At 42.1% G+C, this 27,126-nt stretch overlaps 1 protein-coding gene and 1 non-coding gene across 3 annotated transcripts in view; both read right to left on the bottom strand.

Annotated features, from left to right (window-relative positions):
- cntnap2a (contactin associated protein 2a) overlaps window positions 1-27,126 on the bottom strand; it is a 1,620,024-nt gene that overhangs the window by 1,018,847 nt on the left and 574,051 nt on the right. The window lies entirely within an intron of this gene.
- LOC137300395 (U1 spliceosomal RNA) lies at window positions 2,094-2,250 on the bottom strand. The gene has a single exon (XR_010958073.1). It is a non-coding gene; the product is annotated as a U1 spliceosomal RNA (small nuclear RNA).

Genomic DNA, 27,126 nt, shown 5'->3' on the forward strand with positions numbered 1-27,126 from the left:
GTATATTTACGCTTCTGTGAAGCACCTTAGGACATTTTTCTAGTTAAAGGTGCTATATAAATGCAATTGTTGTTGTTGTGCCATCATAGATGAATTACTCCAAAAAAAAATCAAAAAACATTTACAAACATGAGTTAATACTAGCAAGTTACAGTATTTAGTGTCAAGCATTCAAATTGACTCAAAATATTCTTTTTAGTCATCTCAAACATTTTAGAAATTCTTCACATTTAAAATGATAGAAATTGGTCACAATGTCAATATAGTCATACCTAGTTATATTTACTCTCCTGTAAACAAACCTTGAATTTGTTAAACTGGCAAACAGAGGTTACAGACTAGCTCAATAATATAATTTAAAAGTTAGACTTTCATTTAAATGTATGATTCTCTTCAATCAAATTCAAATTATTTTGTAAAGTGCTTTCTAAACATACGGTCCCCAATTTCAGAGCTTATTTCTGGAAACATGTTAGTGCTTGTGACACTGAACCTGTTGTGGGCCAAGTGCCTGTAAAACTAAAGTGAACAACTGTTTTTCCTCAGAGTAGATGCACCATTATCAAGAAGTAAAATGCAGTTTTGACACTTTAAAGATTAGTTCCTGTAAACTGTGTGTATTAAAATCGAGGTTGCCGAGGTATTGATAGCGGTTGTGTGCGCAAAATTATATTCTGTTCTCCTGGCTTCATTTACCTCTCTTCCTCCCTAATTTTCTACTCTATGCTCTTCTTTTGTGAAGATGCCATTTTATGAAAGGTACCATTCCATTGAGTCCCAGCTGTCTTTCAGTATCCTTCTCAAGTGGCCATCTTAATACATGAGCCTAGACAGTGAGCGCTGGATGCTATTCGCTCATGAGGCTTCACAGCCATGTCCAATCTGGTTCTCATCTGATGTCCACACGTGCACACATTCTACCTAGAGTGACTGAATGGCAAGCGGGAATGGGAATGATACCTGCTTTTCCCCTCATGAATTCAGAGGCACTGAGACCAATTATAGTGCCCACACTATCATCAGGCTGAGATCAGCTAATTCAGCAAAGGCCAGTGATCAAATTTGCAACCTTCCATACTAAGCAATGAATTCACCCAATTAGGCATCAGGAGAGCTTTATGCTTCCTTTATGTCCCAGGAACACTACAGAACATGGTTCCGGAATGCCAAATGCAGCTTTGGATGCTGTAGAAACTATTTTGTTCAGATTGTGGGTTGTTTCTACAACACTGAGTCAATTATGCCATGATAGCTACCAACCTCGCTGAGGAAGATATGGAACAAGCCAGTGAATGAAAAACTGCTTCTCTGTTCTGTACAAAAGAGACCATGGCCCCGGTATTTACAGGGAGGCGGGGAGTTGTAGCGGCCAGGAAACCAGGAAATCCGGGTATTGCGGAGGTCCTGCCGAATTTAACAGCAGGACCTCATTTGAACTTTTTTCTCCATTTTCCCAGCCAGCAGTCAGTCAGATTGAGAGGCTGCCTGGCTGTCGGGCAGGAAGGCCTATGCTGGAAGGCCACAGCCGGGGAGCGAAGAGAAGGGAGGGAGGGAGTGATTGCAGGGTGGCAGGAGATCCTGGGGGGTGGGGGGGGGAAAGAGATCGCGGGGGGCTTCGGATAGCGAGGTGGGGAGGAGTCGGCAGTTCATGTGGAGGGAGACTGAGCGCGGCAGGTTTGCTTGGGGGGTCGGGGGAAGCACTCCTGCTCCTCCTGGCTCACGAGCAGTGCTGGAAAGGCACCTACCTGCTGGATCTGGCCATTCTCGCCTCCCTTCAGCTGCTAGGTTTCCAGGTTGGGGTCGGGTTTCAGATTTTTGAAATTTTATTCTACCCCGCCTCTCCCTGCCCGTCGCGGGGGGTTAAAATTCTCCCCTTTGAGTGGCTCAGCCTATTTCTTTCAAAAACATAGCTGACTTTGCCTTCCACAGATTTCATTGAAAATATGGGCTAACAAAAGAGAAAAAAAAGAGAACTTCCATTTATATAGCACCTTTCATGGTCTCAAGACACTTTACTCTCTGGAGCAGGACTCAAACAAATGACTTTCTGACTCAGAGGTAAGGGTAGTGCCACTGAGCAAGTTCTGACACCTTAAAGCACAAATGGTGTCATACTAGCACAAATTATGCAGTTGAGTATCCCACATCTGAGGACATTGTAGGCTTCAGCACATCCCAAGAGCAATGCACTAACCACATCCTGGAAGAAAAACCTTCCTGATAATGGTCTCTCCCCTGCCAAGTAAATAACCACTTCTTTTGATGATGAACGCTACCTCAATGGCACCAATACTGCCTTGTTTACATTACAGTTTTGTCAACGACTTTAGAGCTGCCATCACTAGAAAAGCAATAAAATAAGGGTATTAGGTATCTGTGATACAAGATTTGTGATGTGGAATGGTGGCTGAGGGGTAATAAGTCACCTGAGAGACTCAAAAGGTGGTCAATTTCTGTAAACTACTGCTCTCTGTTATGTGTCATCTTTCGATTGTGTTTTAAGGAAACGCTGCCACCAACAATTCAAAAAAATGCATTTGTGACCACTCCTGTCACTGACTACTTCGCACCGTGCAATGCACTTAACTGAAGTGCAATGAAGCTGCTGAGTATCATTTGAACATAATGGCCACATCCTGGGGCACTGCTGGCAATTTTGATAGGAGGGATAGAACACAGTCAGAAACTTGTTCAATGTTATGCTTCTTTTTGCACGGAATTTTCAAATATATCTGGTACTTAACTTCAGAAAGAAAGCGATTCATGAGAGACAGGAAGGCTTGTGGTATGAGAAAATATGAAAAATATACTCTGCTTTGTGATTGAAAAACTGGTCCTAATGGTAAGTAAAATGTTTTCACTTTACCCAATATTATTAATTAGCCCATATTAACTTTTTATGCATTTCAAGCAAGCACAACAAGATATGCATTTTGCATGTTAAAAAAAACTTAATAGGCTTCCCTAAAGATTCAGTAGGCAAATGTACCACAGCATATTGAGCCATACAGACCAAGATAGGTCTCAGGTTTGGTACCTACTTTATTCAGAGTTTGGCTGATCTTAAACCTTGGTCTGTGCTGAGTTAGCAGACATCAATGTCCTGATCTTGGGAGCAGAAAACAATCTGGCAGGGTTCCTGCTCCTAATCTCTATCCGGTGTCACTGCTGAAAAGTACGAGTGTGGATGTTAAAAGATCAAGATTGGGCTGTGATGCTTGCGATCTTGAAAAATAACTTGTTGGCACTTACTGTCTAGGCTTCCCTGAAACATGAGGTACTGAGGGGCTGCCAGCAATTCATCCTTTTCACCAGCTGTTTGGCAAGTCAGTAGTGGAAACTGCACACAACAGCATCCTGGTACACTTGACCTCTTTGTATTCTCATTTCCAATTTACTGACCTGCTCTGAATTCCATGGTTACCAATGTGATGCAATGGGAAGGCAATAAAAAATAATTATTCCACAATCATGAATAACATTTGTGAAAATCACCTTCAAGGTGAATAAATATATGTTTTTGCCTACTCTCTCTTCAATAACTAATAATGACCCACAGCAATCTCCTTTCAGGCTGCCTCTCTTCATTTCTCATCACACCGGTGAAGGTCACAAGATCTGTTTCTTGCAACTTTTGAAGACGCATCTGAATTAAAGTTTTTTGTGGAAACAGTCCAGGTCAGCAATATTCTGATTCACATGAAGCAGGAGTGCAATCCTCTAATATTGAGTGAACCCATTTCTCTTTCAATTCCCTCATGAGAGGCTTAAAAGCCATTATGTGACATTTACTACTGTTCCAGAGGGCTACAATCTGGTGTCTGCAGGTACGAGAATGGTGACTTAGGCCACTGTTATTCTGTTCAATATTTAGCACTTTACCCCTTACCATGCAATTTTTTCTACTCAAAATCTTAAACTTAGCTTTCAACACTTTAGGGCTGATTTTAACCCAACCTACGCAGTGGAAGTTGAGTGGGTGGACTGTTAAAATCACCAGTGCTGCCTTCCGGCACATTACAATCTTAATCTGCTCTTCTGAGCTGGCGAGAGTCACCCGCCAAAAAGTAGTGGGGTCCTTCTTTAAATATGCAGATTGGGCTCTGATGACATCACCCGAACCCAGCTGCAATTTTAACCGGAGGCCTACGCAGGGCCCTGCCCGGTCAACCTGGTGGCGAGCAGCTGAGGCAAGAAGAGGCTGGGAGTTAAAATTGGGGCTCATTAGTTTAAAATGGCACAGCTAAGTGGTTAAACTGATTTGTCTTATGCATCGTCCACATTTAACTCAATCTGTGTTATGTTTCACACATGAAAGCAATTCATTTTAAAACAATTCATTAACAGGTGCCATCAGGATGGGCTTTGAGAAAGAATGAATTGATCTCCAGATGTGTCCAACTCAAAACCAATGCAGATTGAATCATTGGGTTGAACCTTAATGTGGGAAGAATGTTTTACTTCAGAATTTTAGATAACCAATGAGCACATTGAACAGAGGTTGAAATCTATCACTTAAACCGTAAAGCATTATTTTGTGTCATTATGTAAGCGAAATTAAAATAAATTCACACTGTTATTGAACAGACACAAATCCAGAAAATTGGGCTGAATCAACTGAACGTGAGTGCGAATTGATTTAAGGATTTGCTCTATCCATATTGTAATGTTCCTCAACTTTCATATTAGCATTTCAGTCGTTGGTACTAAATCCCTTTGAATAGATATTTTAAATCTTTTCAGCCTACTAACAGAACACAAACTCTATTCTCTCATTTCACAGAAACTTGCACCAGAGACACATATATTAGTTAAGATGATTTGTTTGACTGAGCACTAAACATAAGCAATGGTTGCAGTTATTGAACCAAAGCAGGCTTAGAGTTTACTGTGCCATGCAATAATGCATTGTATTAAAAGTTTAGATCAAGAGACAAACAAAAACTGCACAATATGGCCATACAAAATACTATATTAGAATGTAGCTGGCCTATAGGAAAATACAACAAAATTGTATTTTGGAGATTGTTTGCAGGCTGGTATGGTGACTGGAATAATTCCGGAGTTCTTCTTAATCAAGTGTAACAAATCACCATTTTGATTTTTAGTTTGGGATTCTTCATCAAAATTATTAACTTCTGAACACAAAAATAGTTTAGATTAGAATATTGTTAACACTGGGAATGCACAAAAGACCTGGGTTGGAGGGCCTAAAGGTGCCAAAGGGAATACCATGCTGGAGGAGGTTGCAGTGATAGGGTGAAGTCATGGAGGGATTTGAGGAAGACCATTAAGAATAAGGATTTTAAATGTAATATGTAAGGGGACAGGGAGCCAATGTAGGTCAGTGAGGATGGAGTAATGGGTGAGCAGCAGACGATACAGAAAGTAGCATTTTGCACCAGTTGAAGCTTACGAAAGGTGAGAGGCCAATAAGAAGAAAACTAGAAAAATTAAGTTGACAGGTGACAAAAACATGGATAGGGTTTTCGGCCGCAGAGGGGCTGAAGTGGGGATGGAAGTAGGCAATGTTGTGGAGTGGGAAATAGCAGTTTTGATAATGAATTGGATGTGGGATTTGAAGTTCACCTCAGGATCTACTTGGCAGCCTAGTCTCTGCGCTGGAAATCCTACAACATAATGTTAAGGGTCTCTCAATGACAAAGTGTCCATTCATTAGCACCATGGCTATCCGTCATAAGGTTGGCATAACTTGACTTGAAGAAACCCACATTGTAACAGATGAAGCTGGTTGCTTTGCTATTAATGGTTTCGATATGGTATATCATTCAAAGCATGGCCAAGTTAATTATGTTCATAACAACATCTTAGATGCAACTCACGTCTTGTCCACTAATCAGTGTGATGTCATACATGTTTGTGGTTTCAAGATTGTGAACATTTATAAGCCGCCAAGTGAAACCTGGGGAAATAATCTACTCCCATCTCTTTCTCACCCAGCTATTTATTTGGTGACTTTATAGCCATCATACAGACAGGCCTTACTCACAACCCCACAAAAACGGATGATCGGTTACAAAGTTGGGCGTCTAGTAATAACCTTGCCTTGATCCACGATCCTAAAAATCGTGGCACCTTCCAATAAGCGAGATGGGGTCAAGACCACTCCCCTGACATCTGCTGAGTCAAATCAATCAACAGTCACCCACAATCAGCATCATGCACTGTTCTCAATGACTTTCCACACCGTCAACACCAACCATCATTTATCTATGTTGGCCTGTGACTACCACTCATCAAAAGTACAAATAAACTTCGATGGAACTTCAGGAAAACCATTTGGATGAATCCTTGTTACCGTCCCACAGCAGAACATCCCAATTGAGGAAGCTTACAAACGTTTTTGTGGCATCCACTACAAAGTTGCAAAATCCACAATCCTATGTGGCTTTCTCCCGTTGTATGCACTGTGCCTGGACAAGGTATGCGCTGCCCTATTGAAACTGTAAGAAAACTCTGGCGACTCAGATATTGCAGAATGAATATTGCTGCTTGTCAAGCCCATTGGAAAGATTCAACCACACAGATGAATTTTATTCGCTTGAGTCAGTAAAGCTGGCGCCTTGTCCATCGCCTTGGACCCGAAGTGTTAACGTGGTGACAGGTGATCGTCAATGGGGACATACTTCCTCTTCTGTCAGCTTGCTGAGGTTAGCTTCCATTTGGCCATGATCATGTTGCTCCTTCCCAAATTTAGGAATAATGAGTAGCTCTTCAAACTTAAATAGTGTTCCTTCTCTTCACAAGCCTACTAATTTATTGAGAAAGCCTGAATTAAGCAATAAAGTGGCGCTGCATCTGAGCTTTGAAAATAATATTCAATCAGAAGTGTATAATTACTTCTTTTCTCTGAGAGACTGGAACATTCCTGGGTTTGATCCAAAAACAATCCAAGGTAAAATAGGGAATAGCAGCCTGAATGTTCAATGTCATAAAATTGTTTACACAATGCTTATAGGATAGAGTGAATCAACGTAAATAAGATAGATGAATTGATTAGTTACAGTTCAATAAAAATATCAATTTAAATGTTAAAACAACAAATTTGAGGCATGTGAAGAGGAGTTTGGCTGCTCTAGATCCAGGTCTGCGAGAACTATTGTGCCTACGATTAGAGAACCACAATCAACTAAGGGTGTCCAAGCTAGCCTTTATTTGGTTTTCAGGACAGACCAACTCAAGTTGAACTTAGCTAATCAAACTCAAACCTACATCTGACAAATAACGTCAAGAGCTTGAATCTGTAGTATAAGCAAAAAACTAAACCAACACCAAATTATTTGATTGCTTTTCAAGAAATAGGTACGGAGTCAAGTTACAACCTGGTTGCCACCTGGCCTGATTACATGAACCAAGTTGCAGAGGCAAGGGCAAATTTTAAACTTGCCATCATGAGTGTTAAATGGTCAGATAAATTTGAACTTTTGTTTCAGATTTAAAGGATCAAAGCTATAGACTTTAAGAATCTAGGAAACAGCTGCCATCAAACCAGCAGTTAGTGCAACATAACCCTTCATAAGACTATAAGGGAATCAAATCATACCCACCATTAAATTAGAGGATTGAACAGCACCGCCCTCCCACCAATCTGGCAAGGACTTGGACACACACTAACTACTAAATCACCTCAGAAAATAAATATTTAGCCATTGCATGATTACTGCAAAAACATGGACAGGTAGAAAACTATGATGGCACATACACTAAAGGTATTAAACACCACTGGAAAAAAAACACATCTTTTTGTGGTCAGTAAAGCCACCAACATCCACAGAGTTATAGGCATGAAACCTTGGTAGCACAGAAAATGCATTAACACAAGAAAGTAATAGATATTTTGGCGTGGTTCTTGCATAGAGCCATTTTCAGAAACAGCACAGTTGCATAAGAATCTAGAATCCAAACTAGGGATAAATGTTGAATATGTTTGAAATGCCCTCAGTTTGGACCATTCTGGAGGATAAATTCAGCGATGGCTCCCTCTCCCCCGCCATACATACACATTAAATGCCCGTGAATACTCACGGTCTCAGATCACACTGAAGAATGGCCAGTGGGTCTGCCAGGATGTGGAACCACAGCCTAGCATAAGTCAGAACCTTCAGATGAGGAGGGGAAATAACAATTCAGCAAAAGGAGCTAAGTAACCTCAATCAATGAGAGGTTAAAAATTAATAACTAAATGAGTTTGATACAAAGTCAGCACTTCTCTATTTCTCATTTCAATTTGTATGTAGTAGCCCGATTAATTATTCGGAGCTGCAAGAATGTCTATTATTTATAGATATCGAAACTATCACTCAAAACCTATGCATTTATTTTACTACATTAGGAACATGTTTCATTATAAAAGCCGAGGTAATTATCAGCCTATAATAAGACCATAATTAGATTACGGTGTGACAGGATAGATGTGTTTAAAATTATGAAAGGATGGGACAGGGTAGATAGAAGCAGACTGTATCCAGTAGTTAAGGGGCCAAGAACAAGGGACCATAGATACAAGATTAAATGTAAGAGATTTAGAACAGAAAGCAGGAGAAACTTCATTATACAGGGAGGTGCAAGGCTGTGGAATTCATTTCGAGGGTTAGTAGTAGAGGCAGACATTATGTCAACGTTGAAAATTGACTGGATAGGTGGATGACGGAAAAGGGGTTGAAGGTATATGGGTACAGGGCGAGCAAACATGATTTGAACTATTTACTCACGTGGAGGATAAAAGCCGACACAGACTGGTTGGGCTGAATGGCTTGGTTCCATGTTGTAACCTCTATGTGTTTTTATATACGTCTACATACTCTCCCAAGGATTGTGTATGCATGGAGGAGATTCAAGTATCTCTCTGGTTAAACCTATAATATTGTAATCATGAATGGGAGAGCAATTAGGAATGGAAAAATTATTAAAACTGCATAAAGTGAGGAAGATTTTGCACTGAGAATTCTTCTCTACTTTTCAATTTCTGTGTGAGGGAGGGTAGAATATTTACAAATAAATTACAAACATCATAAGACTTTAAGAAAAAACTTGTACGCAACTCATAGGTCTAGCAGTTAAGATATTATAAAACACATTTCATCTGAATTCATAGCAAAAATTGCATTCCGTACTTTAAATGTTAATTTGCTGTAGGACTCAGCAGATCGTAAAATAAAACCAAATTCGCATTTCAGAGACAGGATGCCATCCAGTGAATTATGAATAACAGTCTGAAGCTGCATATTGCAATCCTTCTTTCTTTTTTGGTTTAATTTGTACTTCTTGAGCTGCACTTTTCCCACAATAAGTGATAACAACAACGCAGAAAAGATTCTCATAGGAGGCAGGAAGGATATACTGTACCAAAATTAAGTACATACGCTTGTAAAATTAATATTTTAATTAAGAAAAAACCAAGAAAAGAAGCAAGAAGTGACTACAATGAATAACATGTTCTACAGTCTGAATTAATTTAACTGCTATATGCTTAGCCTTTTATATACCTCAGATGAATATGAGGTATATCTTAAGTGAAAATTAGACTCGAAAATAAATTACGAATCAATTTACTAACATCAACTTTTTTCTGGTCTCTAAATGCAATTTAAATTATGTAATGATAACTCAGGTGCCCTCCTTGCTGGCCTCCTGACCTCCATTCTCCATAACTGTGCTGCCTGCATCCTCTTCCATACCAAACCCAACTTAGCATCAACCCACCATCCTCCGTGACTTTTACTGGCCCCAGTCCAACATATCAAATTGAAAATCCTTGTCCTCGTCCAAAGATCCCTGCATGCTCTTTCCTCATCCTACCTCCACTACATTCTCCAAACTTATATCCCCCCTTGAGTCTTCTGTTCCTCTGATTCAGGCCTCCTGTGCTTCACCACTCCTTCTGCTCCACTATTGGTGGCAAAGCCTTCAGCCATCTCACCACTCTTTTATGGAACTCCCTCACTAAACCCTTCCATTCCTGCCTTCTTAGAACCCATCTCTTCTAAAGTGCTAGCCTTGGCTCAGTAGGAGCACTCTCCCCTCTGAGTCAGAAGGTTGTGGATTCAAGCAGTGCTGATGGAGTGCTGCGCTGTCCGAGGTGCTGCCTTTCGGATGAGACGTTAAACTGCGGTCCCGTTTGCCTTTGCAAGTGAAAGTGAAAGATCCCATGGCACTATTCGAAGAGCAGGGGAGTTCTCCACGGTGTCCAATATTTATCCCTCAACCAACATCATTAAAAAACAGCTTATCTGCTCATTATCTCATTGATGTTTGTGGGACCTTGCTGTGTGCAATTTGGCTGCCACATTTTCTACATTACAACAGTCACTATGCTTTTAAAGTACTTCATTGGTTGTTAAGCACTTTGGGATGTCCTGAGGTCGTGAAAGGTACTATATAAAATGCAAGTTCTTTCTTTTCTTTATTGCTTTAACCAAGCTTTACATCACCTCCTTATCATATGTTTAGCCTTTTATGTACCTCAGATTAACAATGAAAATGCTTGCTATCTTAAGTGAAAGTTGGATTGGGGCCATTAAAAGTCACGGAGGATGGTGGGTAATAGCCAAGTAGGGTTTGGTACAGAACAGGATGCAGGCAGCAGAGTTATGGAGAATGGAGTTCAGGAGGCCAGCAAGGAGGGTACCTGAGTTGTCATTACATAATTTAAATTGCATTTAGAGACGGAAAAAAGTTTGTTATTAAACTGATTCGTAATTTATTTTCCAGATTTTCCAGATTCGTAATTTATTAATTCTTCCACAAAGCTCAGCTTTGGCTCTTTTTCCTCCTTTGTGAAGCAGCATGGGATGTTTTTGTACATTATAGCTGCTATAAAAATCTAAATATTTTTGGAGAAAAACTGAGTTACTTATAACCCAAGAATCTACATAAAAAGTATTACCATTCTTTGTGTCTCAGTTAGGTACAAGGTCTGTGACCGACTTTGCTTTTCAATTCTAAGCAGATTGTCTGAACGTAAAAAACACGCAAATAGGGCGGGGGAATGGGACTAGCTGGATTGCTCTTGCATCAAGCCGGCGCAGACTCGATGGGCCAAATGGCCTCCTTCTGCGCTGTAACCTTTCTATGGTTCAATGATTCTATGATTCTAACAAAGAGATAGGGTGTTCAGCTTCCTGGTGAGCAACTTCTCCATTGCAAGTATTTGCCAGTAACTTTGACATTGGCTGAACTGAAGTAAATTATGGGTAAATTACTGGCAAATAATTGAACAGAAGGGTATATAGACGAGCACAGACGCAGCAATTCTTGGAGGAAGGTTATAAGACAGGGAGGTGGGGGCGGTTGAGTAGTCCACAATATGTTATTGATCCCCATCTCCAACTATAGAACCTAGAAACTTAGATGTGAAACAAAAAATGCTGATCCTCCTGATATGAGTAAGCGAAGAATATAAGAAATAGGAGTAGGCCATACTGCCCCTTGAGCCTGCTCCGCCATTCAATCAGATCATGGCTGATCTTCTACCTCAACTCCACTTTCCTGCCCAATCCCCATATCCCTTAGCGTCCAAAAATCGATCGATATCGATCTTGAATATACTCAACGACTGAGCATCCACAGCCCTCTGGGGGAGAGAATTCCAAAGATTCACAGCCCTCTGAGTGAAGACATTGTTCCTCATCTCGGTCCTAAATGGCCAACCTCTTAGCTTGAGACTATGACCCCTAGTTCTAGACTGTCCAGCCAGGGGAAATAGCCTCTCAGCATCTACCCCTGTCAAGCACTCTAAGAATTTTATATGTTTTAATGAAATCACCTTTCATTCTTCAAAACTCCAGAGAATATAGGACCATTTTACTCAATCTTGCCTGATAAGACAACCCTCTCATCCCAGGGATCAATCTAGAAAACCTTCGTTGCACCCCCTCTAAGACAGCATTCCAGGTGTGGTCTTACCAGAACCCTATATAATTGCAGCAAGACCTCCTTACTCTTATACTCCAACCCCCTTGCAATAAAGTCCAACGTACCATTTGCCTTCCGAATTGCTTGCTGGACCTGGACATTAACTTTCCATGTTTCATGTACAAGGACACCCAAATCCTCTGAATACCAACATTTCTTAGTCTCTCACCTTTTAAAAAATATTCTGCTTTTCTATTCTTCCTAGCAAAGTCGATAATTTCACATTTCCCCACATTTCTTCTCATCCACTCACTTAACCTGTCTATAACCCTTTGCAGCCTCTTTGCGTTCTCCTCACAGCTTACTTTCCCACCTAGGTTTGTATCACCAGCAAGCTTGGACACATTACACTTGGTCCCCTCATCTAAGCCATTGACATATATTGTAAACAGCTTAGGCCCAAGCACTGATCCTTGCGTTCCCATTATTTACAACCCGCCAACCCGAAAATAACCCATTATCCCTACTCTCTGTTTTCTGTCTGTTAACCAATCCTCAATCCATGCTAATATATTGCCCCCAATCTCATGAGCCCTAATCTTGTGTAACAACCTCTTGTGTGGCACCTTATCGAATGCCTTTTGAGAATCCAAATATACTATATCCTCTGGCTCTCCCTTATCTACCATGCTAGTTACACCCCAAAAAAATTCGAATAGGTTTGTCAAAAATGATTTCCCTTTCATGAAACAGTGTTGACTCTGCCTAATCATATTATGATTTTCTAACTGCCCTTTACTACGTCCTTAATGATAGATTCTAGCATTTTCCCTATTACTGATGTCAGGCTAACTGGCCTATGGCTCCCTGTTTTCTCTCTCCCTCCTTTCTTGAATAGCGGTGTTACATTTGCTACCTTCCAATCTACAGGGTCCATTCTAGAATCTAGGGAATTCTGGAAGATCAAAAGCAATGCATCCACTATCTCTGCAGCCACCTCTTTTAAAACCCTAGGATGTAGGCCATCAAGTCCAGGGGATTTGTCGGCTTTTAGTCCCATTAATTTCTCAAGTACTTTTTCTCTACTGATAATAGTTACTTTAAGTTCCTCATTTTCATTAGCCCCTTGCTTCCCCACTATTTCCGGTATGTTTTTTGTGTCTTCTACTGTGAAGACAGAGACAAAATATTTGTTTAACGTCTCTGCCATTTCCTTATTCCCCATTAGGATTTCTCCTTTCTCTGTCTCCAAGGGACCCACGTTTACTTTCACTAATCTCATCCTTTTTACATATACTCGTAGAAGCTCTTACAATCTGTTTTTATATTTCTTGCAAGTTTACTCTCATATTCAATTTCCTCCCTCTATCAATTTCTTGGCCATCCTTTGCTGATTTCTAAAAGCCTGCCAATCCTCAGGCTTACTAGTCTTTTTGGCAACTTTGTAAGAGTCTTCTTTTAATATAATACTATCCTTAACTTCTCTAGTTAGCCACGGATGGATCACTTTTCCCCTGGAGTTTTTATTCCTCAAGGGAATGTATATTCATTGAGAATTATGAATTATTTCTTTAAATGTTCACTATTGCTTATCTACCGTCATATCTTTTAATCTAGTTTCCCAATCTACCCTTAGCCAACTCACCTCTCATACCTACGTAATTAGCTTTGTTTAATTTGAAGACCCTAGTTTCAGACTTAACTACATCACTCTCAAATTTAATATGAAATTCTATCATATTGTGATCACTCTCCCCTAAAGGATCCTTAACTATAAGATTACTAATTATCCCTGTCTCATTACACATTACTAGATCTAAAATAACTGGTTCCCTAGTTGGTTCCTCGACATATTGTTCTAGAAAACTGTCTCGACTGCATTCCATGAACTCATCCTCCAAACTACTTTTGCCAATTTGACATGCCTAGTCTATATGAAGATTAAAGTCCCCCACGATTATTGCATTACCCTTGTTACATGCTCCTCTAATTTCCTGACTTATACTCTGCCCAACTCTGTAACTACTGTTAGGGGGCCCAAAAACTACGACCACCAGTGTTTTCTGCCCCTAGTTATTTCTTAGCTCCACCCAAACTGATTCCACATCCTGATTTTCTGAGCTAAGATCCTTTCTCACTACTGTCTTTACCTCGTCCTTTATTATCAGGGCTACCCACTCCTTTTCCATTTTGCTTATCTTTTCTAAAAGTCAAATACCCTGGAATATTTAGTTCCCAACCTTGGTCACCCTGCAACCACCTTTCAGTAATAGCTCCTAGATCAAACCCATTTATCTCTATTCGTGCCATTAATTCATCTATCTTGTTACGAATGCTTCATGCATTCAGATATAGTGCCTTTAATTTTAACTTTTTACTACCTTTCCCTGATGTGACCTTAGTCACTAATGCCCTATTACCTTTGTTAAATTCTCTGTCCCTTCCTGACACACTCTGTTTTTACCCAAATCGCTACTCTGCTCTACAGCCTTGACTTTTCTCTTTAGACTTATAAATTAACCTTACCTGAACTCTTCCCCCCACCCCCCCACCCCTTATTAGTTTAAAGTCGTATCTGTTGCCCTAGTTATTTGATTCACCAGGACACTAGTCCTAGCCCAGTTTAAGTGGAGCCCGTCCCAACGGAATAGCTCCCTCCTTCCCCAGTACTGATGTCAGTGCCCCATGAATTGAAACCCCTGCTTCCCACACCACTCATTCAGCCACCCATTTAACCATCTAATCTGATTGTCTCTATGCCAATTTGTGTGTGGCTCAGGTAGTAATTCAGAGATTATTACCTTTGAGGTTCTGCTTTTTAATTTGGACCCTGGCTCCTCAAACTCCCTCAGGAGAATCTCATTCCTATTTCTACCTACGTCGTTGGATCCTCCCCCTCCTGCTTCAAGTGCTTCTTCAGCCGCGAGCCGACATCCTTAACCCTGGCACTGGGCAGGCAACATAGCCTTAGGGACTCCCGGTTGCGGCTGCAGAGAATAGTATCTATCCCCCTGACTATATTAGCCCCTAACGCTACCACATTCCTTTTTGCTCCCCCCACTTGAATGGCCTCCTGTACCACGGTGCCGTGGTCAATTTGCCCATCCTCCCTGCAGCCTTTGTTCTCATCCACACAGGTAGCAAGTACCTTGTACCTGTTGGACAAGAGCAAAGGCTGAGGCCCATCCACCACTGCATCTGGGGTCCTCTTAACTGTCTGACTCACAGTCACATTTTCTTGTCCCTGACCACCATCCAAATCTGAACCACTAACTAACTCTTACTAACTCTCCCTCCCTGATGCATCGCAATGTCTGCATCTCAGACCCCAGTTCAACAACTCTGAGCCGAGGTTCCTCGAGTTGCAGACACTTACTGCGGATGTGGCTGCCTGGGATCACACTGCTCTCCGCTAACTCCTACATACTGCTGTTACAGCACCTGCACTGCCATCCATGTCTAACCTTGTTTTATCTATTTACTCAATTAAAGTTTTTCTGTAATTACTTCACTTGATTTATTTTTAGTTATTTTTTTAAACTAATTAATTTATTTGGTTTAAGTTATTAATTTAATAAGTATTAGCAAGTTATAGGTTCCTAGTTTAAACCACTCCCCTGCAGCTACTTACACTAACCACCAACAATACCTAACGAATAAACTAAATACTTACCTGTAACTTACTCTCGCTGCTCTGCCTTGTTTTGTGACGTCACTTTTTGATTTTTTTTTAATCTGTTTGAGACTCACCGCCTCTGCTGCTCCTTTATACCGGGCCGCTGGGGGGGCATTCCTGCACTCTCTCTGTGCTGTTCTCTCTCTCTCTCCGTGCTGCTCTCTCTCTCCGCTGCTCCTTTATACCGGGCCACTGGGGGGGCATTCCTGCACTCTCTCTGTGCTGTTCTCTCTCTCTCCGTGCTGCTCTCTCTCTCTCTGCTGCTCCTTTATACCGGGCCGCTGGGGGGGCATTCCTGCACTCTCTCTGTGCTGTTCTCTCTCTCTCTGTGCTGCTCTCTCTCTCTCCGCTGCTCCTTTATACCGGGCCGCTGGGGGGGCATTCCTGCACTCTCTCTGTGCTGTTCTCTCTCTCTCCGCTGCTCCTTTATACCGGGCCGCTGGGGGTCATTCCTGCACTCTCTCTGTGCTGTTCTCTCTCTCTCCGCTGCTCCTTTATACCGGGCCGCTGGGGGGGCATTCCTGCACTCTCTCTGTGCTGTTCTCTCTCTCTCTGTGCTGCTCTCTCTCTCTCCGCTGCTCCTTTATACCGGGCCGCTGGGGGGGCATTCCTGCACTCTCTCTGTGCTGTTCTCTCTCTCTCTCCGCTGCTCCTTTATACCGGGCCGCTGGGGGGGCATTCCTGCACTCTCTCCGTGCTGCTCTCTCTCTCTCCGCTGCTCCTTTATACCGGGCCGCTGGGGGGGCATTCCTGCACTCTCTCTGTGCTGTTCTCTCTCTCTCCGTGCTGCTCTCTCTCTCTCCGCTGCTCCTTTATACCGGGCCGTTGGGGGGGCATTCCTGCACTCTCTCTGTGCTGTTCTCTCTCTCTCCGTGCTGCTCTCTCTCTCTCCGCTGCTCCTTTATACCGGGCCGCTGGGGGGGCATTCCTGCACTCTCTCTGTGCTGTTCTCTCTCTCTTCGTGCTGCTCTCTCTCTCTCTGCTGCTCCTTTATACCGGGCCGTTGGGGGGGCATTCCTGCACTCTGTGCTGCTCTCTCTCTCTCTGCTGCTCCTTTATACCAGGCCGCTGGGGGGGCATTCCTACACTCTCCCTGTGCTGCTCTCTCTCTCTCCACTGCTCCTTTATACCAGGCCGCTGGGGGGGCATTCCTGCACTCTCTCTGTGCTGCTCTCTCTCTATCTGCTGCTCCTTTATACCAGGCCGCTGGGGGGGCATTCCTACACTCTCTCTGTGCTGCTCTCTCTCTCTCCGCTGCTCCTTTATACCAGGCCACTGAGGTTGGGGGGTGGGGGGGCTTCCCGCGCTTTTGTAAAGACCTTTTATAACCCAAACATGTTGATTACTAATAAGAATTTTTAGCTTTAAAATAGAGAATGTTCAAACATCCTGACTACAGGCCAGAGAACAAAAACTGCAATAATTTGAGAAAACTGAACTGTCAATTGAGGGATTCCAAAAACTATTTTTCAATTACAAATAGGAAGCTCCGTCTAGAAGACTGGCATTAGGGAAATGAAACAAACGTTATTAATTGACTAGTAATAACATGCATGGACATTAAATGCATAGTCTAGGGAATGTGGACCTCAGGTTGTCATATTGTGGAAATGGGTAAGTGTTGATAAAGGAGAGAGAATCTATTCCAGGGAATTAGTATTTTTTGAATGCAAGTAGCAAGATAAACAGATGAAAACAGAGAGGGAAATTATAAAAATAAAATTGTACTTGTACATCAACTGAAAAAAAAATCAGACCCTATAATCATCATTCCACTAACTGATTGTCAATGAGACAAGTGGTAAAAGGCAAGCAGATAATTAGAAAAATGAATTAAAAATTTGCAGGCAGACACAAATAGAAATACATTTCCCAAGCTTCTCCTTCCTTTGGTAAAGCACCATCTTTCACTGTAATATGTTTCCATGTGTGAGCATTATGCTCAAGTTTGGCCCTTCCTTTCCCAACATCCATACATGTGCACTTTCCAGCAAGAGTCAAGAGATAGTGCCTCAGAGCAGGAACCTTGGCTGATTTTTCCTCATACAAGTACAGGGGCATATTGGTCAATTATAGCAACCCAGACACTGGTCTACTTGAAACCAGCTTGCTGAGCACAGACTGGAGATCAAAGCAAGGGGCATTCTTTAGAACTACGGCTCATTAGCACATCAACCAGTGTATTCATCTAAAAGGCCATCAGGTGAGTTCAATACAACCAATATTTAAAGAGAGACTTCTCAAATCAACAAAGTGAGGGATATTTTTACATATTTAACCATTTCACTATTGAAAGTACAGAAAAGGTATTAAAAGGTATTATTTTTAAATATTTAGGTCACAGTTGCAATACTATACAAATATTCTTCCAGATCAGCTAAGTATGAAGTCTGAGAATTTTAAATGTGCCATGATAAGTAATTGCCTGTGGGACAATCAGCTTAAGCTAACAACTCTCCCACATTTGACGGGAGTTTCATGAGTGAGATCACAATCACTCCCACCCTCCTGCATTAGGATCACAATCTCATCCTTGAATGTTGCTAGTAAATTCCAGGTTCAAAGTTTCCTTTTATATCATCTTACTGAAATATAAAAGAAAAAGAGAGGGTTTTCCCAATGAACCTAGTGGTCGGGAAAATCCTTTATTAAATCTGAAGCTTTCTTGTGAGAAGAAACAAAAGCAAGCCATGAGAGAGATACTTCAGCCAGAGCCAGTGCTGTGCATGAAAACCCAAGTAAAAATTGACAAAAGCAGGAGAGAAAAATAAAAGTGAAAGGCAGGAGTAAAAGAAAAAGAAAATAAAGAGTATAAGGAGATAAAGAAGATAAAGGAAGAGAGAAAAAAGAGAAAACAAGAAGGCGAGGATAGAACAGAGAGGAAAGACAAATATAAATATCACATTTATATTTCACTGAAGGATGTAGCGTTGCCTGTTGTCACAGTAATGAACGACAAGCCATGTTGTCACTGCCCACTCACATCATAAAGATGGACAAGGCAAGGCTTCATAAATGACACTCAGACAAATGCAAGGAACTCTGCTAATTGGCTTCCCATTGCCAACGCTACATTTTAAATGATTAAAAAACAAAATGTGAAAATAGTGCTGCAGCAGTCTCCCAGAGTTTGTTTAACTTTAAAAGTTGACTTTTTCGATGGGGTTTCGCACCATCAATTGAATACTGCGGTATTTCTCTAATTTCCCAGAGTGAGTACACCTCCTCACTGTAATTTCTGAAAAATGACTGGCTGGAAGTGCTTCTTCCTGTAGTTACGAGGAGGCATGACTCAGTGTGTACATTGAGAGGAAAAAGGTAGATATTCTGCTGGAGTCCCCGATAGGTGCCCAACAGGCATAACTGAGCACACTGCATGTGTCAGAAAAGAGGTGCTCTTAAATTTCCTGTGCCAAGCCATTTGCATGGTCTGGGTGTACTCCCAGCACGGTCCGTCCCCTGGCCGGGTCTTGTATCAGGAAGCAGGGCAGGAAACAAGAAGTGCATCTGCAAACCTCAGAAGCCTGTAGCTGTGACCCTGGCTACCAGCATTAGGGTCTTCTGGCTGCTGCTGGAGATCAGTTAGCAGAAGGTCCTGAGGTCTGAAAATCATCCTGGGAGCAAACCCTTTTCTGATGGCTGATTTTTGTGATGTCTTGGGACCTCCATTGACCAACCCTCTGGTCTAGGGGGGTCCAGGCACACCACCAGTTGGCCTTTGCTGGGGTACCCAATGATCTGACGAGGAGGAAACAGAGGCAGGAGGTTGGGAGCACCTTGTCCCACCTCATTACCATCATAACACTGGGCCTGCACCTATTCCAGGACCACTATCCGAATCGTCTTTTCGATAATTTGAAATGTCACTGGCTGGTGAGGAGGGCTCCATGTGTAAATACGAACATGGAGATCTACCTTTCCCCAATCAGCAGTGATGATATTGAGCGAAATACCCGACTAGCCCTTCACATCATTGTTTAAATATTGCACAATTCACTTACCCGATATCTCAGTAACTGAGCCATACAGATCAGGAAACTGATCTCAGCTGGGGCAATGGTAATGATGTTAACATTATTGTCAGCACCCCTGGATTTGGAAGGGTGGAAATCAGCCAAGGTTCTTGTGCCTGATCACTGCCCAGGGACCTCTACTGGAAGTTTGCATGGATGGTTGTCAGGTGAGGACAGCATTGGACTTGGCTATGATCCCCCTGCAGTCAGATAGCCTTCCAACACTCAGGATAGAAACTGGACCTCACTGTAATTGTATTACGAGTGTAAAATGGGCACAATGGGGAACGATTTTGGGGGCCACGTCCCACACCCGAAGGACGCCTGAAAGACATCCGATCTGAGATTAGGTCATGCCATTTTTCAGGCACCCGCCAGGCATTAGGCCCCTTACATATGTAAATTAAGAGCCTGATGCCAGTTTTAGGCCCTCTCTGGGAACTTAGATATCGTAGAGGATTTTTTAGTAGCCTCTGTGGCCGAAGCAGCAGCGTCCAACAAAAGGTAAGTTTTTAAAAAAAATTTAATAAACGTTGCTATGGAGCCAGAAAGAGTGGGGGTGTTCCCCTGACTGCACAGTGTCCCAATTCCATCCCCATCCCCCAATGTCACCAGTGAGGCAAGCGACCCGATTCACTTTCTTCAAATGGGTGAGCTGCCTGTGGAGGTGTGACAGGCACTGGCAGCTCGCCCAATTAATATGAATGAGGCCCGAGGTCCAATTTTGGGACGGCCTCGGACCTCCCAGTTTGGACGTGTGTTGTGACCACATCGCCGCCTTCACACCCGAAACCGACCGATGATGAATTTCCAACCCCTACTGTCTAAAATCACGTGAAGAACTAACACTTGGGCAAGGTATCCGAGGAAATTCAATCCGTACACCAGCAAGGAATCAATACCTTCAGGAGAAAAGGGGCTGGAGGCAAGAGAAAAAAAAGGTACTGCATTGCTTCATGCAGTATAACTGAGCCATTGGACGTTCTCCATCTAGGATAGTTAAAAGAATGCGCAGTTAAGAAATCATTAAACAGAAAGTAATAAATGTGATAATGTTTCTGTGACTTCAGTGGTGAAGCAGCTCTTGGATAATTTATCAAAGAACTTGATTAACTATGTCAATAAAGAGTGCATATTAATCACTTTTTAATTCGGAAAAGAGTACAACTTTATTTGTATTGTATCGATGAATGTGCTGAAATAAACAGCCTAAACATTTTCATCTCCCTGATCCCCATAGAGAATCGAATCTGCTTCCTCAGGTAATGAAAGATTGGAGCTGAGTGAACTATTATGATCCCATGTAATTGTATATTCTATACACAGCAGATGCAAACTCACCTCCAGTGCCTTATGGTAACCGTGGAGTGAAAAACAATATTGGTCCGGAATTTCCTGCAACTTTACAGCACAACTACAACCAGTTCTGGGGCAGAAGGGTCCTGTACAAGCCAGACGGGTTGCACTCCAACACGGCTGGGACCAATGTGCTGGTGGGGAGGTTAACTTGTGCTGCGGGGGAGGGTTTAAACTAATTTGGCAGGGGGGTGGGCACCAGAATGAAACATGTACGTAAATGCATGTAGTGTGGTAAATAAGGTTGGTGAGCTGCAGGCACAAGTTGCCACATGGGACAATGATATTGTGGCAATAACAGAGACCTGGCTCAAAGAGGAGGATTGGGAACTTAATATTCCTGGCTACAAGGTATTCAGGAAAGATAGGAAAGGAAAAAAAGGAGGAGGTGTGGCAGTATTGATTAAAGAAACTGTTATAGCATTGGAAAGGAATGATGTAGTTGAGGGGTCAAAGACAGAATCTATCTGGTTAGAATTAAGGAACCATAGAGGAGCTGTTATGCTGCTGGCTGTAGACTATAGGCCACCGATAGTGACAAGGAGATAGAGGAGCAAATTTGCAAGCAAAATGCAAAAAGGTGCATGAACTATAAAGTAGTAATAACGGGGGACTTCAATTATCCCAATTTAGACTGGGAGAGTAACACTGAAAAGGGCAATGAGGGGGAGGAATTCTTGAAATGTATACAAGAAAACTTTCTTGACCAGTTTCCAGCCCAACAAGGAAGGAAGCAATGCTGGATCTAGTTCTGGGGAATGAAGTGAGGCAGGTACAGCATGTTTCAGTGGAGGAGCATTTGGGGAATAGTGATCATAATATCATTCGGCATAGAATCGTTATGGAAAAGGACAAGGAACAATCAAGCGCAAAAATAGAATGGAGGAGGGCAAATTTCTGTGAGTTCAAAAGTTACTATGGAGCCAGAAAGAGTAAGGGTGTTCCCCCGATTGCACAGTATCCCAATTCTATCCCCACCCCCCACTGTCGCCAGCGAGGCAAGCGACCCGATATTCACTTTCTTCAAATGGGTGAGCTGCCTGTGGAGGTGCGACAGGCACTGGCAGCTTGCCCAATTAATATAAATGGATTGCAATCAAAATTGGTAGGCAAAACAGTAATTGAACACTGGGAGGTCTTCAAGGAGGAAATGATTCAGGTGCAGAGTAGACACATTCCCATGAGGGGGAAAGGAAGGGCATCCAACACTAGAACTCCCTGTATGACGAAAGATATAGAGATTAAAATGAAACAGAAAAAGGAGGCTTATGACAAATGTAAGGTTCATAGTACATTAGAGAACCAAGCTCAATACAAAAAGTAGAGAGGAGATTTAAAAAAGGGAATAAGAGGGGCAAAGAGAGACTATGAGAAGAGATTAGCAGCTAACATAAAAGGAAACCCAAAAGTCTTTTATGAACATAAAAATAGTAAAAGGGTAGTCAAAGGAAGGGTGGGACTGATTGGGGATAAAAAGTAGATCTTCTTGTGGAGACAGAGGGTATGGCTGAGGCACTAAATGAATATATTACAATGTAGCAGTAAAGGAGGAGGTAGGATAGGATAAAAATAGATTAAGAGGTGGTCATTAAAAGGTTGGCAGTACTCAATGTTCCCGGTCCAGATGGGAAGCATCCTAGGTTACAGAGGGAAGTAAGCGTAGTAATTGCGGAGGCTCTGGCCACAATCTTCCAATCATCCTTAGACATGGTGGTGGTGCCAGAGGACTGGAGGATTGCAAATGTTACACACCTGTTCAAAAGAAGGGGAGAGGGATAAACCAGGCAATTACAGACCAGTCAGCCTAACATCGGTGGTGGGGAAACTTTTAAAGACAATAATTCAGGACAAAATTAATTCACAATGATTTGTTAAAGGAAAATCGTGTTTGACTAACTTGATTGAGTTCTTTGATGAAGTAACGGAGAGGGTTAATGAGGGTCATGCGGTTGATGTTGTGTATAAGGGCTTTCAAAAGACATTTGATAAAGTGCCACATAATAGACATGATAACAAAATTAAAGCCCAAGGGATTAAAGGGACAATGGCAGCATAGATACAAAATTGGCTAAGGGATCGAAAGAAGAGAGTAGTGGTGAACGGTTGTTTTTCAGACTGGAGGGAAATATACAATGGTGTTCCCCAGGGGTCAGTATTAGGACTGCTGCTCTTTTTGATATATATTAATGACCTGGATTTGCATATAGAGGGTATAATCTCAAAGTTTGCAAATGATACGAAACTTGGGAATGTAGTAAACACTGTGGAGGATACAGGGTAAGATAAGGCAAAAAAGGAAAGCTTATGTCAGACACCGAGAGCTCAATAGTACAGAAAGCCTAGAGGAGTATAAAAAGTGCAGGGGTAAAATTAAAAAGGAAATTAGGAAAGCAAAGAGAGGGCATGAAAAAATATTGGCAAGTAAAATCAAGGAAAACCCGATGATGTTTTATAAATACATTAAGAACAAGAGGATAACTAAGGAAAGAGTAGGACCTATTAGAGACCAAAAAGGTAACTGATGTATGGAGGCGAAAGAAGTTGGTATGGTTTTTAATGAATACTCTATGTTCTATCTTCACAAAAGAGGGGCACGCTGCAGACATTGTAGTTCAGGAGGAGGAGTGTGAAATATTGGATGGGATAAACATAGTGAAAGATTAAGGGGATTCGCATCTTTGAAAGTAGATAAATCGCCAGGCCCGGATGAAATGATATGTTAAAGAAACAAGGGAGGAAATAACGGAGGCTCTGACCATCATTTTCCAATCCTCCCTGGATACAGGTGTGGTGCCGAAGGATTGGAGGACTGCTAACATTGTTTAAAAAGGGAGAGAGGGATAGGCCAAGTAATTATAGGCCAGTCAGTCTAACCTCGGTAGAGGGCAAATTATTGGAATCAATTCTGATGGACAGATTATCCGTGACTTAGAAAGGTCCCACAAGGCAGAATGGTCAAAAAAGTACAAGCCCATGGGATCGAAGGGAAAGTGGCAAGTTGGATCCAAAATTGGCTCAGTGACAGGAAGCAAAGGATAATGATTGATGGGTGCTTTTGTGAATGGAAGGCTGTTTCCAGTGGGGCTCCGCAGGGTTCAGTACTTGGTCCTTTGCTTTTTGTGGTATATATTAATGATTTGGACTTAAATGTAGGGGGCATGATTAAGAAGTTTGCAAATGATGCAAAAATTGGCCGTATGGTTGATAGTGAGGAGGAAAGCTGTAGACTGCAGGAAGATATCAGTGGACTGGTCAAGTGGGCAGAAAAGTGGCAAATGGAATTCAATCCGGACAAGTGTGAGGTAATGCATTTGTGCAGAGCAAACAAGGCAATGGAATACACAATAAATGGGATGATACTGAGAGGTGTAGAGGAAGTGAGGGACCTTGGAGTGCATGTCCACAGATCCCTGAAGGTAGCAGGACAGGTGGATAAGGTGGTTAAGAAGGCATGCGGGATACTTTCCTTTATTAGCCGAGGCATAGAATATAAGAACCTGAAGGTGATGCTCGAACTGTATAAAACACTAGTTAGGCCACAGGTTGAGTACTGCATACTGTTCTGGTCACCACATTACAGGAAGGATGTAATTGCACTGGAGACGGTACAGAGGAGATTTATGTGCATGTTGTCAGGACTGGAGAATTTTAGCAAGGAAGAAAGATTGAATAGGCTGGGGTTGTTTTCTTTGGAATAGAGGAGGCTGAGGGGAGATTTAATTGAAGTATACAAAATTATGAAGGGCCTAGATAGAGTGGATAGGAAGGACCTATTTCCCTTAGCAGAGTGGTCAATAACTAAGGGGCATAGATTTAAAGTGGTTAGTAGAAAGATTAGCGGGGAGCAGAGGAAACATTTTTTCACCCTCTGGGTGGGGGTCGGGAACTCGCTGCCTGAAAGGTAGAGGCAGAAACCCTCATCACATTTAAAAAGTACTTGGAAAAGCACTTGAAGTGCCGTAACCTACAAGGCTATGGACTAAGTGCTGGAAAATGGGATTAAGCTGGGTGGCTCATTTTCACCCAGCGCGGACACGATGGGCCGAATGGCCTCCTTCTGTGTCGTAAATTTTCTATGATTCTTTCTATGATTCTAGGATACTAACAGACTTCAGGAGGACATAAGACAGACTGGTGAAATGGGCAGACATATGGCAGATGAAATTTAATGCAGAGAACTCTGAAATGATGCATCTTGGTAAGAAAAATGAGGCTAAACGGTACAATTTTAAAGGTGGCACAGGAACCTGGGGGTGTATGTACAAAAATCTCTGAAGATGGCAAGAGAAGTTGCATAGAAGGCAGTTAAAAAAGCATATGGGATCCTGAGTTTTATTAATACAGGCATAGATTACAAAAGCAAAGAAGTTATGCTAAACCTTTATAAAACACTGGTTAGGCTTCAGCTGGAGTATTATGTTCAATTCTGGGCACCACACTTTAGGGAGGATGTCAAGGCTTTAGAGAAGGTGCAGAAAAAATTTACTAGAATGGTGCCAAGAATGAGGGACTTCAATTATGTGGAGAGACTGGAGAAGCTGGGGTTGTTCTCCTTATAACAGAGAAGGTTAAGGGGAGATTTGATAGAGGTGTTCAAAACCATGAACGGTTTTGATAGAGTGAATAAGGAGAAATTGTTTTCAGTGGCAGAAGGGTCAGTAACCAGAGGACACAGATTTAAGGTGATTGGCAAAAGAACCAGTGGCTACATGAGGAAACACTTTTTTTCGCAACGAGTTGTTATGATCTCGAATGCATTGCCTGAAAGAGTGGTGGAAGCAGATTCAATAGTGACTTTCAAAAGAGAATTGGATAAATACTTGAAGGGGGAAAATTGTCAAGGCTAAGGGGAAAGAGCAGAGAAGTCAGATCAATTGGATAACTCTTTCAAAGAGCTGCACAGACAAGATGGGCTGAATGGCCTCCTTCTGTGCTGTTACATACTATGATGATACAATGATAAGAGCAGCGCTGCGCGAAATTTTGCCACGGAAATTTGCACATAATTGATTTATGCCATAACATTGGTAAGCAAGATACCTCTGCTGTTCATTTACATAGCTCTGCCCTCTGTGCAAAAGACCAGCTCACATGAGTTTCCTGAATTTATGCCAGTAATACACCAGCGCAGATTCACACCCAAAGATTTAAGTGCAGCACATTTCACATATCGGTGTAACTGAGAAATTCTGGAGTGTGATAGCAATTTCCTTCACTTTAAAAAAAAATTCTTAATGAGACCTGCATTATACTTAACCAAAGTGCACTGAAATTTTTCAGATCCTGCCCCCCATTTATGTTCAGAAGGACAATGCAGCTGGAATGGCCTTCCCAAAGGGCATACCTCTGTTCTGCATAATAATGATGTGGAGATGCCGGTGATGGACTGGGGTTGACAATTGTAAACAATTTTACAACACCAAGTTATAGTCCAGCAATTTTATTTTAAATTCACAAGCTTTCGGAGGCTACCTCCTTCCTCAGGTGAATGATGTGGAAATTTCCACATCGTTCACCTGAGGAAGGAGGTAGCCTCCGAAAGCTTGTGAATTTAAAATAAAATTGCTGGACTATAACTTGGTGTTGTAAAATTGTTTACAACTGCATAATAATGGTAGAGGAAAAGGTATAACAGAGGCAAGAAGCTCAGAGTGAGGTGCTATGGCTGAAGACAGCAGTCCACTGGCTATTACTCTCATTAGTGGTGCTGCATTTCAGCTTGTTGCAAGCCCGTTTTATGTTCCACTGTAGGCAAATGAGCTCTGCAGGATAAGTTCCCATCGGCAATTTCTACATAAATGCGATCTGTGAAATTCTGAGCCATTTTACCTGGAACTGTGCAGTACAAAGGACGAATACAAAAAAAAGCAAATAATTTAAAAGCATATAAACTAAGATATGAGCAGAGATCATACCTGGTAAAAATGAAACCTGGCAGCAGAATCAGAGGTTTAAAAATAGAAACTGAAGCAAATCATAGAATCACAGAAAATCTACGGCACAGAAGGAGGCCATTCGGCCCATCGTGTCCGCGCCGGCTGAGAAACATGCCATCCAGCCTAATCCCACTTGCCCGCATTTGGTCCATAGCCCTGCAGGTCATGCCTCTTCAGGTGCACGTCTATTTTTTTAAATGAGTTGAGGGTTTCTGCCTCTACCACCCTCTCAGGCAGTGAGTTTCAGACCACCACCACCCTCTGGGTAAAA

Source organism: Heptranchias perlo, chromosome 2, assembly GCF_035084215.1.
Source record: "Heptranchias perlo isolate sHepPer1 chromosome 2, sHepPer1.hap1, whole genome shotgun sequence".
Lineage (NCBI taxonomy): Eukaryota > Metazoa > Chordata > Chondrichthyes > Hexanchiformes > Hexanchidae > Heptranchias > Heptranchias perlo.